Here is a 14,500-nt window from a genome sequence, read left to right on the forward strand (position 1 = left end):
ATGTGCAGCTGGATATCCGGACACGTCCTGCAGGCATCTCACGAGCTTTACTGAGCAGTTTGGTGGAAACGTAACTCAGTTCTCCCTATTTTAAAGAAATAGATATACAGTAACAGTAAAACAGTGTGAACCGGCATCGACTGAGAGAGACAGAGGATGAAGAGACGGTGTGTAATCTAATAATGACACCTGGATTTGTGTGTGTGGCACGTTGGAGCAAACATTTGTGTTCACGTCACATGACCCACATACAAAAAAGTTAGCTCAAGATCAAACGATTCAAAGCCCTGCTGCATCAGCTGTTACATACATGCAATGCTATCGCACTGGGGCGCGGTGGGGGCCCTCGCCTTACTGTAGGGTAACATATTAACCCGATCTTTTCAAATCAATTCGATTCAACAGCACTAAAGTTTCCAGTCTGATTTTTCTCAAACACGCAAAACGTTTCCATCATTTCATTCCAATGTTGTGTAAATTGTGTAAATGTTATGTTGCATACAAAAAAAAATCTTTTGACCCCTGTCAAACTTCTGCTACACGCTCTAGTCAAGTAGGTGGCAGTATAGCAACAAACCCCAAGGAAGAAATGATAATCTCATAAAATACGAGTATCTCAGCAAGACAGAAGCAATTTGTCAGATTCGCTGAAATATATTTTTTAGAAACTGATGAATTTACCCATTTCCTACTTTAAAAATGAACTATTACAGTGTGGCTCAGAGGAATCAAGCAAGCAAAAAAAAATTTCGCCTTAAGCCTTGCCTTTTTTTTTCTGCATACAAAAAGACAAAAGAAAGACAAAGCGGCACTCCTCATTACCTCTGAACCAGTAATTTAGCTTTCCACCCAGTGTGTGCTGTAATGCTGGCGTGCTGCAGAGCTCAAACCAGAGATGGCTAATCTTCCATTCGGCTTCTTGTTCGGCTATCCCTCACACTGTCCTCTCATCCACCTCACCTCTAAAAAGATCAACTCGCCTCTAATTCCTGTCAAAACAATTGTCCACATTGCCGATCAGTCAGAAAATATCCACTAATGCGTCCCGGTATTAGAAAACGCAGGACACGGCGAAAAAAAAAATCCAAAATAAGTTAATAAAATAAATAAATACCCCGCACAAACATGCATGCAATTTATTTATATTAGGCTATCCATGTTGGTCTGCATCAGCCAATCAGGTAGCAAGAAAACGTCTTGTTAACGCCCACTTCTGACCCACTACAGCCTTGTTAAATACCGACTGTGCCTTGTTAACGTGATTACATTTTGGTTTACGGGAGAAACAGAGCTTTTGCCATCTCCAGTTGTAAAATTTCGCTCAACGATAAACTGTCACGCACGTTACTTTGGCAGATCTGATTTAATTTAGTGAGCGTTTCAATTGGATTTGAATCTGCTAAATCCCAGCCATGATGAATAGTGTTGAAGCATAAACTGCATAGAAATGCAATGAATTCTGTAACTCGTAACTTGTAATTTTTAACTTCTGACTAGGAAAAAGGAATCATAATATCATATTTATAATAATAAAAAAAAAAAAAAAAACTTTTAAACAAGTTGTACTAGTTATACTATAGTATTTTAACGATGGGTATCACCAGGGATCATCCGATACAATATCATGATACTTAGGTGACGATACAATTTGTATTGCGATTCTGTTAGTATTATGATTTATAAATGTCCTGATTCAATTATTTTATTTATTTATATATTTATATACTTCTTTTTTAGATATCATTACAGACAGCACAGTAGGTTAGCACTGTGGCCTTGCATCTCCAGGGTCCATGTTCGATTCCTGCATCGGGTCTGTGTGCATGGAGTTGTGTGCATGTTCTCTCTGTGCTTGGTGGGTTTTCTCCAGGTACTCCACTGAGTAAACAGTTTGCTACTTACAGGATACATACAAACATCACAGTTAGCTAGCTAGATTGTTGTTAAATTAGCATCCATGCTAATGTGTTTAAAAAAATCTAATCAAATTCAAATTCAAAAAAATTGAATTCTTGTGTCACGCACAACTGCACGTACTGCAATACGTAACTGAAACTATTTTTCCCTTCATGCTTTTCCTGTACTTTCCAAAATCCTGAATCCACTGACCAAATTCCAACCTACAACTCGCATGCACTTCCATGCAGTGTGGGAGCGTAGACAAAACACAATGTTATTATTATTGTCCTGCATTCGTCCGTCTGTCTCTCCATCTGTCTTTCTGTCTGTATGCCAGTTAACTGCAGAATGAAGACGGAGGCATGTGATTTCAGTGGTGATCCTTTTTCCAAATTCTTCTCTATCGCAGCTGAAGAGTCCTAAAGTCCTGAAGCGAGTACACTACGCTACTTAATAGCATAATTCATGCAATAAGGTGCCTAAAGAATGCGGTGCCCTATTCATTTATTGACAAAGGCTCGACAGTGGGAAACAGGATTAACCAGTCAGAATCAGTCAGTTTTCCTGTGTGAAAGCTACTACGCAGCTAGATCCACTCCGAGCTCAATGGGTGACACACAAAGACGTTTCGTGCAGGAGAACAAAAGGAAGAATAAATCGGGCTTTGTGTGATAAAGAGGTCGGTCCTCGTTTCGTCCTATTGCAAACATCTTAGGGTGCTTTCCCAATACTGCCTCGGGCACAGATTCCAGTCCGTTTAAACACTGGGTTTGGTACATTTGCATAATGTGTACACTAGGGATAGGAATCTCCAAGCCAACCAATACGATATCATGATAACTACTTGGCATTTCTGATCCTATAAGCATCACGATTTTATAATTATGCTGATTCATTATTAAATTTTTAATAAAGTATTCTCTCCTACCACACAGGACGCTGAACTTCCTGCAAATGTGTGAATAGTTTAAAGTGCGCCACCTGCAGGATTGCAGGTGCAACTACCTTAAAGTGATATTATGGCAAAGTTATTAACATAATAATTTAATAACTAATTCATGCCACTACTGCTGTTCGGTATCAACCCAGTGGATCAAGCGGGATTTGACTGACCCTAGTTTCCGAACCTCATAAAATTATTTTCCAGCTGCGCCATTACCAGCCCACTTGTACTATAATTATACTGTATAATTAATGGAAAATTGGCATTAGTGCACAGCTTTCAGGCGCAAAACTGATGAGCTAAAGAAAACAGAAATGAAGCTGAGGCGTCAGGAACAAGACAGGCGTCTCAGTGGTGGACTACTGATCAACTGAAGGTTGGATGTTCAAGCCCGAGCACCACCAAGCTGCCACTGTTAGGGCCTTGAGCAACATCCTTAACCCTTTCTTTCTTCACCAGCGGGGTGACGTTTTTCACCAGCCACATCATGGGCTCCGACTTCAGCGCCCTAACAAGCAAAGATGTGCAAATAAAGATTTTCATCGTGCAGCAATGAATATGTGACAATTTCGGAGGGGAATGTGACCATACCTAGTTATTTTATTTATTTATTTTCCATTTTCCATCCCTCTGACTCATCAGATGTGACCCACCGCTGCTCTCCGGCTCTGTAGCTAGCACAGGAGTGTTAAGAGTTTTTACGGGTGGTGAACTAGAATCAGAGACATGAGGTAGTCTGTACACAGGAGAAGATAAATAATCTTTTATCCATTTATCTTTTAAACGGGTGTATTCACAGTACACCTCCACGATACACTGACCTCTGCAACGCGCAAGCAGATTCTTTTCAAAGAGATAAGGAAAACAATGGATGTATGGAAGTGTTTTTTTCTTTTCTTTTTAAAACCCGCATCAGAAGAATGTTTTTTTGTTTTTTTTTTATGCTACAGTGGTGACGGATTTCAAAGGAAGGATATGACCTTTAAAATATTTTTTTTTAAAAGCCCCCAAACAGTTAGATTTAATACAGGATTTAGGGAAATGTAGAAATACGTAGGTCTATCTCCTGTATGTTCATTAGGGACACGGATCACCAGTCACCACCAGATACGGTATTCTTATGATACCTAATTGCCGATTTAATTTTATTGTATTATATAAGTATCCCGATTTACCATCACTTGTTAGATTTTGTTCCACTTTAAATCATTTTTTTATTTTAAAGATCGATTTCAGAGTGATGAGCTATGAATCGCCACACAAAAGAATAGCTATACTTAACCAAATTGATTTTTCCCCAGCTCTAATACGCATTTACAGTATATAGATCATTTATACATATAGATTTACAGCAAATGTTCCCAGCTCCCTTGACGGACCCTGTATTCAGGTCACACTTACTGTGAATAGTCTATTGTTTAAAGATATAATGAAAAGAACAAAGATGAAGATTTTTGAAGGAAAAAAAGGAAAGCATGATTATTAATTAGAATTGTCCCCATCCTGATGAGAGGAATGTTAGAGGAATTTAAACAGAACCGGGTTGCCAGGTTTGTAGGTTTCCCATGATATCTTTCTCTTGTTTTTATCTTCGGGGCAGACTAATCTGCAAATTGATTACAACAACATAGTAAAACCTGTTCCCATTGTACTGTATATTCCTATGGGTATTGTACAACCGTCTACACGGCAATCCTATAATGCAGAAATCTCTAAATATAGCAAGCCTGAGGCACGTGCCTCGTGTTCGTATTCACAGTCCAGGTCTGAGAATGAAGGTTACTGCATGTGTAATGAGTCTTGCATGTTCTCGCTGTGACCACAAGGATTTGCACTGAATATTGCATACACAGTGGTGAGCGAATCCTCTATGTGTTTGTCTGCTGTCATAGTATTGAGTGGTGTCTCACAAGGGTGGATTTCAGCCTTGTCCTAAAATTACAGGATAGACTCCAGAGCTGATGTGACCCCATTTACATGTTTTTTTTTTTTTTTCCTGTCTGGAGTCCAAACCAGAAATCTCCATCTTGGGTTTTATGAACTCGCCTGCTTGGTGACGACGCCCATATTTGCCTGGTCTGATACAGTTCTTACCACGTGCACCGGTTTGATGAGATGATTATCTAACCAAATGTCAACCAACAGAATAAATCATTTTGGCTGAAGTTTAGCACTCGACATGGCGGCCGGACGTGAAAACTGCTGAAGCTTCAGAAGAAAGTGAAGTCAATGATAAAGGAAGCTCTTCGGGTTGAATTTAGGGATTTAGGACAACAGGTAATCAGTTTGACCTGAAGATCTTGCCACTGTCTGATAAGGGGAAAAAATTACTTGGTCCTTCCACACAGAACGCTGTACTTTGTGAATACAGAGAAACCCTAGCATATGAATGCCCTCCCTTAAAGATTTTCGCTCTAAGAATTTAAATTTTGCTAGAAATTTGCCGCGGCCAGCTAAGTTGTGCGTACGTCCGGGAGCCGTTCAAAACTTGTTTGCGTCAATGCAAAGCCATATTTTACTTCTATTTTTTTTTCTTTTTGCATTTTGTGGAAGATTTAGTAACAACATAGCACTATGGGTCCTGAGAAAGTTAGCAAGGACGGTAGCATAAAGAAAACGGAGCTGCTTTCAGTTTCACTAAAAAACAGATGGTGCTACGGGGAATCATGAATCAAGGTTAAGTGAGGTTTAGTGTCTATTTATTTCATTTTTTATCATCATCTTTTTTACATGTTTTAATTGTTTTTACATGCAATGTTGATAATTAGTAAGATCGCATTTACATTAATTAATTTCTTATGGGAAAATGTGTATCGCAATATGAATTTTTATTTTACGAAGTCGCAACCAGACCGAATTAAATTCGTATGCCGAGGTTCCGCTGCAGTTTAGTGTGACCCCCTGCAGGATTACAGAGGAACTGCAACATTTTAAAACCTCAAATGCAAACATCTACAGATTAAACATTCTTTTAGAAAAATGATATTGGAGCCAGTGGAGATACTATATACTGTATATATAAAAAACACAGGGTCAGCCACAAAATATATAAACACTTTAGAAAAAGAGAAATAGTATATTAAATTCATATAATATTAATAATATTATATTATTATCATAATATTAGACATAAAAACGTAACTTAGTATATAAAATATTTTTATTAGGTTTTTATGTTCCTGAAGTGTATATACATCTTTTTGGCTGACTCTATGTTTGTGTGTGTATATATATATATATATATATATATATATATATATATATATATATAAATGATTCTGAGATGTTTTTCGCAATATGCTGCAGTTACTCTATAAACCTGCAAAAAAACAGAATCAGGATATTTATAAAATCACGATACTTACAGAATGGTAATGCTAATCAAATGGGCACCAAGATATCGTGATAATATTGTATTGGGTAAACCCAGGCGATTCCCATTACATATATAATATAAAATAATAAGATATAATAAATAGTATGACACTTATAAACAGTATAGGTAGGATATAAAACTCTATTATTGCTCTACGTAAATAAATTTATTATTATTGTTTTAGAAAACTATAATGCAAATAAATAATATAAATAGATCATGTACAAACATTAATCTGTAATGTTTTTTTACGCATATCTGGCAACCCTGGCTGTAGGCTGCGACCTGCGCGTGCACAATAACGATTACGCTATTAAATGAATTAGAGCAATAAATAGCAACAATATCATGACACATGTGTTTTTAAAGCGTGATACGTTGATGTGATATCTTAAACGCTACATCTCGATACAACTAACCGGTCCTTTCATGTCAGCCGACACATGATGAATAATTCATGCTCCAGGATGAGGAGATGTGGTTGTTTTTTTGTTTTTATGATAAGAAACAATGCAGAAGAAAACCGCAAATAAGCCTGAACTCACCTGGAATTGTGTCCGAGTTAAAGCAGAGTTAACATTTCCTCAACACCGCCTGTCTGTTCGCTGCAAATCCGCCATACGAGTCAACAAAGCCGCGTTTGAGACGCCAATGTTTCCTCTGTTTCCAGCGCTGGGAGGAAACCAGACCGAGATTGAAGCAGAGGGGGTGGGACAAAGGGAAATATATGGGCGTGGCTAAAAGGGCTTGCTCTGATGTGATTGGGTGACGCGGCACTAGGAGAGGCTGGACGACCAATAAACACGAGTCAGTGCGTTTTCTGTCATCTACTGTATACTGCAGAGGCATATGGCCGGAGTCCAACACCCAGGCCTGCTCAAAGCCACAGCACTCATCCTCAATAGCTATTACCTCTACTGCATTCTGTCTTAAGTGCCCACATCCACACGGGTAGCTTTGGCACTCCATAAACCTGCAACACTAAATTTATTCCGTATTTCTACAAAAGCCTCGAACATGTAGTATATGTAGAATATAATATATTATAAGCAAATGAATGCACATAAATGTGTTACCATGATTATGACCACTGTTTATTTCCATCTTTCAGTTTGAAATTCAGAAGAGGCCCAAAAAAAAAGGACACACACACACACACACACACACACACACTCAAATACAGTACATAGGTCTATCTGATACAGTATGTCGATAATCGAACCAACTGATCCACACAACAACTTAGCACAGGTTTTACTAGGGATGCCCTTCCTGACGCAACCCTCCCCGTTTATCAGGGCTTGGGACCGGCCCTGCATCCAGTGGATGAAGTTTAGCGATTGGCTAGAAATCGAACTCGGGCCTTAAATCAGGCCCCTTATTCCCAGTGAAGGAAAATCTTACTGCTTCAGCACTTCAGCCACTGGATGACGTCACCATTTTTAGTGTCTCTAACGTAGGAATACAGAGGGGCCCGAAAAATGTACACACACATAAATACAAAGGTCTATCTGATATGTTCATTAGGTATGGGAATCACTAGGGATCACCCGGTACAATGTTATCATGTTACCTAGGCAACGTTTTATATATATATATATATATATATATATATATATATATATATATATACATACGGTTGTACAATCTTTCAGATTGAAATACAGAGGGGCTGTATTCACACTCAATGCACACTTCAACATAATGAATGTATGCCTCTCTTCTGACGGTCACATGATAGCATCAGTGATGAGGCAACTACTGATACCTTTAGAGGAAACATAATATTACACGCTGCTGCCATAATTCAATTCATGTTTCAAAAAAGGGCATGGATAACAACTGTTGTAGTGTGTATACATTTTGGGCCCCTCTGTGTATATCCAGTTTTAAGCATTCTTGAAAAATTCAGATTTTTTAAAAGAGGCTGGATTGTTGGTTAATCTGAGGATGGATGGTCCCAAAGACAAATAGCAAGAATTCTTGAAATCACCGTTTATTACTTTTAGAACTATAGTTCAGTTAACAACCTGTATCTCTTTGAAGATCTGCTCTCATTCAATGTGTAAAGCTGTTGCTCTTAACCTCGCTAAAAGAAAGTTAACAGTATTATTATTATTAATATTGTTAATATTATGTATAATATATATATATATATATATATATATATATATATATATATATAATATGACAGTATTATATAGTATTAAGAGCTAAACCTTAGTTGATTAAACAAATCTAATACATTTTGGGGCAAAGATTTTATCATAAACCTATGAGGGTCTATTTACTTCTTGTATGTCTATGAAGAACATGATAAAAAAAATCTAAAGAATCGATGTAGCTGTGGTCTTAGTAAAAGTGTAAAAGGTCAATAAGGAAAATAGACCTTCGAGATACTTTCGATCTCAAACCCCCTTCTGCGAGTATTTCTTTAAATCGTTCTCCGGGTAACGGCGTCTGCCAAATGCCATACATGTAAACGTAAACCTGAAATATCTCTGTGTCCACTCTTTAATGGAAAAAAATCAATTTAAATCCAATGTACGAATATAATGCTTATCATCTGACACACACCCGCTGAGGTCAGGAAGGTGGGAGTCACTGCACCGAGTTGGTAAGTAACAGGCGCATGGTGAGACGTAGGCCTGTCTCTAGCCTACAGGGATGGCCTGGGGGAGTTGGGGGAGTTGGGGGAGGTGAAGACAGTCATCTCAGGCTTTTGAGGAGGAGGTGGTGGTTGCTATGGAGACCGCATCCAGACAGATGGTAAGAGCCAGCCGTCTTACTTCACCACGTCAGCAGACTGCACAGTGACACAGACTGATCATTACTGCATATCTGTGATCTAAGGCTAAAGATGCATGCAACAATAATTAAAAAAAATGTCTATAATAATAATATGTCTAGATTGTCTAACTGGATTTTAAAAAACATGGTATGGTATGATGATGTACTGTATCTAAACTGCATTGGCAGGTAGTGTGGTAAAAGCAAATTATTTGCTACATTTGTTTAGAGTTGTAATGAAATGTAAACAATATTAATATTGAGTCAAGATATTTATAAAATCATGATGCTAACATAATCACACAACAAATTAAATCAGGAATTAGTCAATAATATGTGATAATATCAATAATGGTGAGAATATTGTATCAGGTGGTCCCTGATGATTTTCATCCTTAATTATTACCAACTTGGTTCTATGAAGAAATTTGTATTATGAATATTTTATGTGATTCCCATTAAAATTTATTTTAATTAAATGATGGTATTTATTTTATTTCCACTTAGTACTTGTAAGACCCTTCCATGTCAGAATACAGTATGTGAAAATAAGCCATTAGCTGGACGGGTGACTCTAAATTGTCCATGGGTATCAATGAATGTGTAAATGTGTGTGTGTGTGTGTGTGTGTGTGTGCATTTGTGCTGCAAAAGCAGATAATGAAGATGAATAAATTAATGACTGGAATAACATTAAGGTTATCAGTGTGAGCCAGATGTGATACATTTCAGGACTTACTGTCCACTTTGGGGACAATCTTATAAAACAACAATCTCTAGATTGTTGTAGAAAGTTTTACTCAATATAAAAAACAAGTTGTGAAGTTATTTTTTTTAACATTTATTGGGTTTTGGCGTAAAATGACTGACCCTGCGCTCTGACCCCTCCCTACTAACAAAAAGCTGGGATATGCGAAGAATAAAGAATTTCACTGTGCAGTAATGTATATGTGATGAATAAAGGCTGAACTTGGCTGAACTTACAAACTATACAAAACTATATAATTCCAATTAGGCCGTAATGAATTACTTTTGTTTAGTCACATTATGCAAACAGAAACATGACATTACTATCATGTCTATCCATTACCTTACAAATGACTTGAATCAGTAAATACTGGAAGGCACAACACATCAATTTGGATCTTTCTATGCATTTTATAAACACCTACCTTGGTGCGTATGTTTCTGTGCACACATACAGTTACCACTAAAAGCACTAAAACTGTAAGGTTACACTACAGACCAGGACACTATAATACACTATAGATTAGCCATCACTAAATGGCGGACTGCGGTCCAGATCTCAAGGCAGTTGGGATGACAGTCACCAAACAAACCACTAGTAACACAATATGACGCCATGGATTGCAATCCAGTAGCGCCCATAAGAGAGCCCTCCTTAAGGAAGCACATGCACAGGCCTGTCTGAAGTTTGCCAATGAACAGAAAAGAATTGGGAGAAAGCGATGTGGTCAGATGAGACCAAAATTGAGCTCTTTGCATCAACTAGACTAGCTGTGTTTGGACCATATGACCATAAAAACATCAACCGTCAGTCTAGCACAGAGGTAGAAACATCACGCTTTGGGGCTGTTTCTCTGCTGAAGGTAGGAACTGACTTTGCCACATTGAGGGTGCACACACACACACACACACACACACACACACACACACACACACACACACAAAGGTTTAAATGACTATTAAGGGTATGTATTTACAGTATTTCTCAAATTCTGACAGGGGATGTAAACTTATGAGCAGAGCTGTATGGTACGTAAGATGCTCTATGTAGTGTCAGTAAGATGTGAAATAAATGCATTAATTACATCATATGTATGGTCCAAAATAATCAATATAGTAAATAATATATATATATATATATAATTTACTATATTTATTATTATATCATTCATTATATTGATTTACTATATTGATTATTATATAATTTTATATGGAAACATATGGTAATGCTTTCAATACATCTATAGTTATATTAGAAACAGCACAAACATCTCTAGGTTTGTTGTTTTAATGCTTGGTCTGAAAAACTTTAAAACTGTAGAAATAAATATACACAATGCATATCCAGGTGGATGTAGTCCTGATTTCCAATTCATGTACATTTGTATAAATACAAAGACATGCACACGATAAATATCTGAAATACAAAACTATGGTAAAACACAAGAACATACGTAAGAATATGGTGCAACAATAACAAGGTAGTAAAAAAACTGAGGGAGACACATCAGTATCATACATTCAAAGAAAATAAACTGCCTTCAGTATTACATATTACAAATACAATCCACAACATCCTATAAAGTTGTACAGGGGTTGGACAATGAAACTGAAACGCCTGGTTTTAAACCACAATAATTCAAAGGTATGGTGTAGGGCCTCCTTTTGTGGCCAATACAGCATCAATTCATCCTGGGAATGACAGATACAAGTCCTGCACGGTGGCCAGAGGGATTTTGAGCCATTCTTCTTGCAGAATAGTGTCCAAGTCACTACGTGAAGCTGGTGGAGGAAAACGTTTCCTGACTCGCTCCTCCAAAACACCCCAAAGTGGCTCAATAATATTTAGATCTGGTGACTGTGCAGGCCATGGGAGATGTTCAACTTCACTTTCATGTTCATCAAACCACTCTGTCACCAGTCTTGCTGTATGTATTGGTGCATTATTGTATCATCCTGATACACGGCACCGCCTTCAGGATACAATGTTTGAACCATTGGGTGCACATGGTCCTTCAAAATGGTTCGGTAGTCTATGGCAATGACGCCCATCTAGTACAAGTATTGGGCCTAGGCAATGTCATGATATTGCAGCCCAAACCATCACTGATCCACCCCCATGCTTCACTCTGGGCATGCAACAGTCTGGGTGGTACACCCACATTTAATTCTGCAGTGAGTTGGGCAGCTATGGTTTTATGTTTTTTGGATACAATCCTGGTTAGCACCCGGACATCCCTTTCAGGCAGCTTCGTCTTGCGTCCACAGTTACTGCTGTTGGATGTGGTTCGCCATTCTTGGTGGTATGCTGACATTACCCTGGATACTGTGGCTCTTGATACAACACAAAGACTTGCTGTCTTGGTCACAGATGCGCCAGCGAGACGCGCACCAACAATTTGTCCTCTTTTGAACTCTGATATGTCACCCATAATGTTGTGTGCATTGCAATATTTTAGGCACAACTGTGCTATTACTCTGCTAATTAAACCTTCACACTCTGCTCTTACCGGTGGAATAAGCAATCAATGAAGATTGGCCACCACGCTGGTTAAATTTAGCCATGAAACCTCCAACACTAAATTGGCCAGTGTTTAACAGTTGTTTCATTGTGCAACCCTTGTATGTTATATAACGTATTTTAAACTTTCAACCCTTAAGGTGACATGGCAGTTGAGTGGTTAGCACTGTCCCTTTACACCTCTATGGTACAGAGGGGTCTGTATGCACATTCTTCCCATGCTTTATGGGTTTCCTCTACATACTCTGGTTTCCTCCCATAGCCCAAAGCCATGCTGACTGGCTGATTAGCCATATTGTCTATTGTGTATGATTGGGTGTGAGTTTTTTATGCTTGTGCCATGTGATGGGTTAGCCACGCAACCCTGTATACAGGATAAAGCGTTGTAGATGATAAGACAATGATGTTTCATTTTAATGTGATCTGGAGTATGATCTCATCACTTTATCCAATGTACAGGGTCGAGGCATGAGGCAGGGTACAGCCTGGGCGGGTTGTACACACACACACACACTCATTCACACTTTACAAGAAATTTGGAAACACCAGTTAACCTAATCTGCATGTCTTTGAACTGTGGGAGGAAACCGAAGTACCCGGAGGAAACCCACCAAGCATGGGGAGAACCGAGGCAAAAGTCCAAACCCGGACCCTGGAGGTGCAATGCAACAGTGCTAACCACAAAGCCACACAAAGAGTATCATGTAATATGTAAAATCTGAGGGCTAACAGTGCACCCAAAAGGAACATCAGTTGCACTGCAGCTCTATATTTTATAGAGGTCCTCACTGGAGACTGCTTTGAGAATGCTCCTTGATTGCAATAGAATTAAGCATCCTACAGTAAATGCTACAGTATGCCTGCTAAATGCACTTTGGTAACCTGCGAAATATTTTACATTAGACCCAGCAGAAACCCTAATGTTGTATTTTCTTTTAATGACATTGCAAATGAATTAAATAAAATGACATTAAGGTAACGTTTAATGAATGACTCAAGTTTTGCAAATTCAACCCCATAACACCAAATTCATAATGCGCCTGTGAGTTTCTAACAGAGTTTGGAATTCTGATCATAGTTTGGGACAGCTTGTAACTAACTCTTAATCCCTTAATGTTACCCCTATGTCTTATTTTCTTGCATGAATATTACCATCAGGTGCAGCTTAGCTCCCAAATTACTCCACTGTAACATGGTGTTTATTATTATTATGCGAATGCATTTTATGAGCTTCGATAACAGTACTCCTGAGGCTGTGTCCTCAGGACATAGGGATATCGATTGAAGTCATTTTTGCAGCATTGTGTTGGGGCGAATCGTCAGCCTTATCTCAACTTATATTTATGCTTTCACTTGTGTAAATCATCTGATCGTAGCGGGTCTCAGCATTAGACAAATACAACCTCTGCTAGGGTAAATTTCAAGCCAGGTGCTGCTACTCATCAGCCCTTTGGTTAATTGATCATCAGTACAGTAGGTGTGCAGACCTCCATACAAAGCAGAAGTTTTGGCAGTTTGCTGGTCTGAAGCAATTAGATGACTGTTAACTCAATGCCAAGAGAAACCGACTTAAGAAATAGTCTTAGAGAATCAACTGTTCCTGTACATCAGGCTAGAAATATTTCAAATATTTTGGACAGTGAGAACGATTATTGTAAAAAGGATTTAGGACAGTTGCCAATCTTCCCAGGAATGGACGTCCAAGCTTGTTTCTGCAGCCACAAGACCTGGGCACCTTGCAGTCATTGAGTCCATCATGCATCATGTCAAAATTTGGTCATGCAACAGAAGTCATACAGGATATGATTACTTCAAGTTATTACTGCTAAAGGTGGATCTACAAGCTATTGAATCAGGGGGTACTTGGTATTGCCCACAGTCTTTTTTTGGGGGGGGCTTCATTTTGTTAACTAAATGACAAGGTGAAAAAAGATATATATTGTTGTTCGTCTGAGGTTGTACAGTATTTGTTTAATACTGAGACTCGATATGACCAGATCATTTTTATGATGTTTTTACACAAGAAATACTGAAATAAAAGAGGGGACACTAACATTTACACATGACTGTATTGTATATATGTAATGTACAGTAAAGCTATGTTGATAGACACACACTTCTGTGTGATGTGAGCTTTCAGTTTCAGAATCAATGAGGCTCAGGCGGTTGAAGGTGTGGGTTGCTGACTGGTCTGACTTGCACCATAACCAGGTCACCACAGGAGG

At 38.4% G+C, this 14,500-nt stretch overlaps 1 protein-coding gene across 1 annotated transcript in view; it reads right to left on the bottom strand.

Annotated features, from left to right (window-relative positions):
- The window catches only part of trim3a (tripartite motif containing 3a), a 33,929-nt gene extending 27,048 nt beyond the window's left edge, over positions 1-6,881 (bottom strand). Inside the window, exon 1 of the mRNA XM_053507584.1 lies at positions 6,764-6,881. The gene's annotated coding sequence lies outside the window, so the exon portion shown is untranslated. The remainder of the gene's footprint in view (positions 1-6,763) is intronic.
- Between the last annotated feature and the right edge of the window lie 7,619 nt (positions 6,882-14,500).

Source organism: Clarias gariepinus, chromosome 11, assembly GCF_024256425.1.
Source record: "Clarias gariepinus isolate MV-2021 ecotype Netherlands chromosome 11, CGAR_prim_01v2, whole genome shotgun sequence".
Taxonomy (NCBI): domain Eukaryota; kingdom Metazoa; phylum Chordata; class Actinopteri; order Siluriformes; family Clariidae; genus Clarias; species Clarias gariepinus.